Consider the following 6,000-nt stretch of genomic DNA (forward strand, 5'->3'; position numbering starts at 1 on the left):
CAGAAGACAATGTGGCAAAGAAGAGATAGTAAAGAGGCTGTAAGAACTATCTCAGGTACTGGGATGCATTCAGTGTGTTATGTCTGTCCCCTGTCCAGTCTAGTCACCTCAAACTGTCTGGGTTTAGTAGATCTTGGGGGTGCCAGCTGGATCCTTTAACAGCAACATGTGCTTTGCAGCTGTATTCTAAGCTCTTCACAGAGAACTGGGCAACTTTCGTAACACTCTAAGTAAAAACGAAAATCAGCATCACCCTGTGTCCTTATACAGATAATAATGGCCTCTGCTGACTATCAAGGTACTTTCCAGGAGGTGAATATTACCAAGCAAAGACAAAAGCAGAACCCTCAGGAAGGTCTAGAACAGGACTCTGTCTGCACTGTCTGATGACAACCCTGCCTGAGCTCAGATACAGTGTGAGCTGGGGCTACTGTAGTGCAGCTAAGGATGACAACTGGCAGAGGCAATCAAAGTTATAAGCAACCACATGAAATGCTACCATGAGCATTTTCTCAGCCCCTAGTGTCAGTGAGAGGGAGACCTCTCAGTAATTCATTTTTTTAAATCTTTCTAGAAAGAGGATGGTGTGTCATTCCCAAATGCTTACAGAAAATATATTTAAAGGCTATGTGAGGGTTATTTAGGGACTGAAAAATTTCAGGGGGAACGAGAGACATTTTAGGTTGACCTCAGATGAACTGTGGCATTATGGAAAGTCTGCAGGTTTGTCACATATGCCAAAATACGTAACAAGTCAAATGAAACAGCACATTTTGGTACCAAGGAAAGAAGAAAAACTTGCTGCCTGGAGCAAAGCAGGCATTAGTTTGTTTAACCTGGTGACAAAAAATGTTTCTTGTTCAGATCTATTTTTAAAAACTAGCGGAGTCTCTTTTCTAGATCTGGATGTAGTGTGTCAAGCATCACACATGAGTCATCGCTTGTATTTTAATACACTTATTTGAACCGTTCCCACAGAAGTTTTTTGGTATTGCTTTAAAAAAGTACTTTTGAGTTTTAATCTTAGTGGCACCTCAGTTCAGTTTCGGTTAAATCCATTTGTGAGCAGATCAAATTAATTCAGTGCATTATTTTAATCATAATAAGAACAAGCAAGTTTTAGGACAGCGAATGCTTGCTGTGCTGGCTTTTGAAGAAGATGCCAAGCTGTGGACACACATAACTGTGGAAAAAATGAGCATTTAATTGACAGATAATAGTGATTATAACAGAAATGTTGGTTCACTGAAAACCTGGTCCAATGAAAGGATATATACTCTAGCAATGCAGTTGTTATAGTACCAGAGATAGCCCCTGACAAGCTGAAACAAGGATCACTCATAGACCCTGTGCACTCCACACTCTCAATAACTGATATTCAAATTCATTTTCTCCTGTTAGCATCCCCAAATGATATAAATATTAACATCTTGGAGCAAAAGAAACCTTATAAGAATAGGAAAATAAAAAATTGTTCCAGAATGATGTCTAAGATTTCACCCATACACTTTATGTTCACAAGTATGTACACAAATTTTCCCCCAGATCCATTCCAGGAAATCATACTCTACTTAAAAGCACTAAGAAAGGCCAAACTTTCGAGCTGAATTTTTAGTTCTGAATTATAAGCTTCTTGCTTACTCCATTACTTTTTCACTTTCAGAGCTGGACAGGTAATCTAGATTTCCTTTCACAGATACATTTCATCAACATTAATCTTTTCCAGGCAGAGCAGGTTACGGTAAAACTTTGTGACTCAGCAATGTTATTACTTTGTTGCATCTTTGCTGGTTTTTTTCCACTCTGCACAAAGACGCATTGATAGTTCAAAGATGCCTGCTCTTGGCACTCCGCATTTTAACTGGTGGCTTCTGATGTCTGACCATGACAGCATTCACTGATGCTTTTTTTTCCCTGCAATTCTATATTTTTTTTTAATCATCAGCTTCAGTCTTCTTTTGTAAGGAATAGCTATTTCCTTCATCATGCATTAGTGCTCTTCATGTCTTCGCAATTTGAAAAGAAAATTTCACTATGCCACTTTGGTTTGAAAATGGGAATGCAGCTGCCATTTTGATGCTGTTCTAAAGAAAAGAACAAAAATTGTGCTTGAGGCCAACTTGTGAGCCGGTGTGAAGTTTAAGGTGAGTTTTCAGGAAAGGCCACTTTCTGTACTTACGTTGCTACTGCTGAGGAATGTGGGAAATGTGGGAAGAAATTCAGAGACTCTGTATAAAGCAGCAGCAGTATTCACAGCCCCTCACTCTGACTGTGAGTCACTCTCTAGTGCCACTCACGCTTTTCTTCTGGTGGTCAAGGGAATTACACTTGTGTAAGGTCTCCATGGTGAGAGAGAGAGTGAGAAATGAGAACACATAAGCTGAGGAAGGGCTGTTGTCCTTGTACTTCCTCTCTGTATTCTAAGGTTCAAGTTTCCTCTGGCTGTGGCTATGGTGGCAACAGTCTGGACTCTCTCACATTCAATTTTAGAGGTCAAGGAGGGAAATGAACTATGGACATCCAGTGTTAAAGGCAAGAACACTGTTCCAGCAGATCCTGATCTGAGGTATGTTATTCTGGTCTCCTGTCTTTACACTTGGTGGGCCAGTGTAAGCTCTCTATGCCAATCACGAACCACTAGGTTTTCTTTTCATCACGTTGTAAATGAATTTTTCATGTAGCCAGTATGCATAGGATAATGTATATAAAATTCTGAGAACAAGATGCACTGAGGTTTGGACAAGGTTGATAGGAAAAGCAAATCCTTCTCATACTTTTCAGAAGCAGAGGGCAGCTTTGTTGTTGTTTTTGTTTGTTTGTTTGTTTGTTTTGTTTTGTTTTTCTTAATCCCAGAGTACCTGGACAGGCTTCCTGACTGTGGAGCAACCTTACCTGTGGCTGATGTGGGCCTTTTGTCCTGCCATTGAGAATACCCCTCCTGCCTCCTGCCTATGTGCAGCAGGAAAACACCGTGCGCTCTCATAGCATTCATACTGCTTTCATCAGTAATTTCAAGTCCGCATTTTGAAACTGTGCTCCTAACCCTACATGGCAGGAAGAAATGTCTTCCCTGACAGAAGGCTGGCTGTGCTGTGAATAGAGGAACAGGTGAGGCATTCAGTATTTGTGTCAAGTAGGAGTGCTGGAATAGCGCTTACACCAATTACAGCTGTTTGAATGACTATGGGGCTGGGGCCAAAGGCTGTTTGTTTTGTTTGTGAAAAAGCTGGTGTGCATCACACACTTGTAGCAGAAGAGCTCATCTCTCTGCAGTGCTCACTGTGTGCTCAGGCTGTGCAGTCAGTGAGACAGCTGGGAGCGTGACCACTCTGCATGGTTACACCATGACTGCAGCACAGGGCTCTGAGCTGCCTTCTCCACGAGGATGCATGTCTCCTTGCCGATGAGTCAAAGCAACCACAGCAGGAACAGCTTACTCAGAAGCTAAAGCAGATTCAGCAGATGTTTAGCAATATTGATGAAAGCTGAACGTTATCTCAACGGAACGGACTAATAGATATGGCATCTGAAAATAACTCAGCTGAAATGGAAGTTTCATTAAGACTTCTATATGCAATGTACAACTTTCCTACTTTCAGCTTGCCAATCATCATTTTTTAAAATAGTTCATAGTCATATTAGTCTATAATGTCTTTTGCTGCTTCTTACACAAGGGTCAAAAGCAAAAAAGTTGAGAACATTAATGCTGGACACTGTCCACACAGCACGGCTACTGTTATAGCCTGTTCCAGTAGTGCTTGATGTTACATTACATTATTGTTTCTGTCAGTGGTACAGGATAATATTAGTGTGGGTGAAATCTCCATTGCAAGTCAAAGAAATTGTCAAATATTAAGAGAAAGTAAAGCTGAATTTTCTTTATATGTAGATGGAAAAAGTAACTCAGTTTGATCAAGATGATAAAAATACAAGATACATTTGAGATTATAAAAAGGGTTGCTTTTGTTATTATTGTAGTTTGTTTATAAACAGGCAATAGGAGTCTTTTCAGTGACAGACCCAGGAGATGCAAATTGAGGAACTATACTAATGGGCATCCAATAGATTATATGAGTTTTGTTTCCTTCCATTATTTTGGGGGAACTTTTTACCAACATAATTCTTAGCCATTATATTAAACAGTGTTCAAAGCTTCAGACTGCTGCTTTGCAAATAGAGTTTGCTTTTATCCTTGTTTCTTTTTCTCTGAGAAAAAATAAATTAAAAAATAAAAAATAAAGTGCTAGTTAGTTCGCTGACAATTCAGAGGAGCACTTCCAAAGGAGGAATGATGTCTGAATTAAAGCTGGTAACAGGTTATGAAGTGCCCATGGGCCAAGGGAATACCCCAAAGGTGTCCCACAGGAGGCTGTAGAGATGCTGCAAACTCTTTTCCTTTGGGGCACAGCTCAGCCTGATGTGATGCAGCCAGCTGCCAGGCAGGGCTGCACTGTCCCTATGTTTGTTGGACAGCTGCATGCAGTGTGATAGAAAACCCTGGCAAGTCATGGCAGTCCATGTCATTCAAAAAATGCAGTGCCTAGGTCTGAAATGTGCAGTTCATTTGGTCACTGCATTCACATTCACAAACAGAACTTACAGTGTCTGAAAATCACTTTCAGGAGTATTTTTGTATTGTATGCTAGTGCAGTGTGGCTTAGGAATTAGCATTCTCCTGAGGTCCCAGCCCTGCTGGAATCCAAGTGCTCCCCAAGTCGCCTGTAACCAAATCACCACCAGCATCTTTTACAGCAGTTGTGTCTGACATGCAGACTGGGAGACACTTCTTTCCAACTGCACTGCATCCTCATTTGCCCCAAGGCCAGTCCCAGGCCAAAAGTACCATTTAGCTCAGTTCTAGCCTCCTCCTGCAGAGTGCATTACAAACAGAACACCTTTCAAGAGTTTAAGCCTAGAATTATCTGTTGTTTTTGGTCTTTGATTTTTTTTTTTTATTTTTTGTTCATTTTTAAAAAAGGAAACAGAAGCCCAGACACTTGGCATTTAAGGCACAACAACACAATTTAAAGATCAAAGTTGGAATACCAAGGCTCCGGCTGCCTCATCTGGAGCAGATTCACTCCATCTGCCATATCCAGAAGCATTTACAATCTTAAACCCCATAGATTTCAGTGAATGCTTGGGCCCCAAATGGCAGGCTGTCAACTTTATCATTGGTCCCCACTGTTTCTTTTTCCCTGGCTAATGAGCAGAATAGCTTGACACTTCCACCCACGTGAGCAGGTGTGGGACAAGAGCAGTGCAGAAACTAGTTAGACTGGAGTGTTCATGTTGGAAACCCCTTGCTGAGCCATTCTCTCAGGCTCTGCCTTCCCTGGGACTTCTGGAGCAGGAGAAATGTGAAGTCAAACACTGATAAGAGGGAGAGTTCCTGAGAACCTTCCTTGAACGTTTGATAGTAAGTACAGCATTCTTAAAATCTATTACCTGAGATCCACAGAGTGAACAAAAGGACAGAATTTCTCCCTTGTTTATTCTTAGATTGAATCCTTCATGAGGATGAGGAGATCAGCCATAAGTATCCATTCTAACAGACACTCCTGTTCATTTGAAGTTATGTAAAGTTAAATTGGAAACACTGATAGCCTTGTAATTCTGGTGAGGCCAAAGCCCACATGTAGCTATGGAACTGTGAGCCAGGGCCTGCATTTCAATGTCAGCTGCCGTGCTTTTGATGTTTCCTTCAAAATGCCATAAGTTGGTCTTGAAAGAGAAAGTAGTGTTGAACAATGGAAAAGAAGGAATTTCCTATGTAGAAGCTAAATTGGATATTCAAGCCTGCCTGACTGAAGGAATAAATATCTATAAAAACAAACAAGCCCTGCTGTCACTTCAAACACAAACAAAAGCAAGTTCTGGAAGAGTATGTACATTCTGTATTGAAAATGCATGCTAATAGTCACTTCTGTAGAGGCAGGGAGCCCGCATCCAGCCCACGGAGCCAATTAATGAACCTTTCCTTTGACCACATTGTTTTGG

General features: G+C 41.0%; 1 long non-coding RNA gene across 1 annotated transcript; it reads left to right on the forward strand.

Annotated features, from left to right (window-relative positions):
- The first annotated feature begins 2,397 nt into the window (after positions 1-2,397).
- Positions 2,398-5,774, forward strand: LOC146545255 (uncharacterized). Its single transcript, XR_014882617.1, has 3 exons — positions 2,398-2,566; positions 2,854-3,108; positions 3,274-5,774. It is a non-coding gene; the product is annotated as an uncharacterized LOC146545255 (long non-coding RNA).
- The last annotated feature ends 226 nt before the right edge of the window (positions 5,775-6,000 follow it).

This window comes from Meleagris gallopavo, chromosome 1, assembly GCF_905368555.1.
Source record: "Meleagris gallopavo chromosome 1, MGAL_WU_HG_1.1, whole genome shotgun sequence".
NCBI lineage: Eukaryota > Metazoa > Chordata > Aves > Galliformes > Phasianidae > Meleagris > Meleagris gallopavo.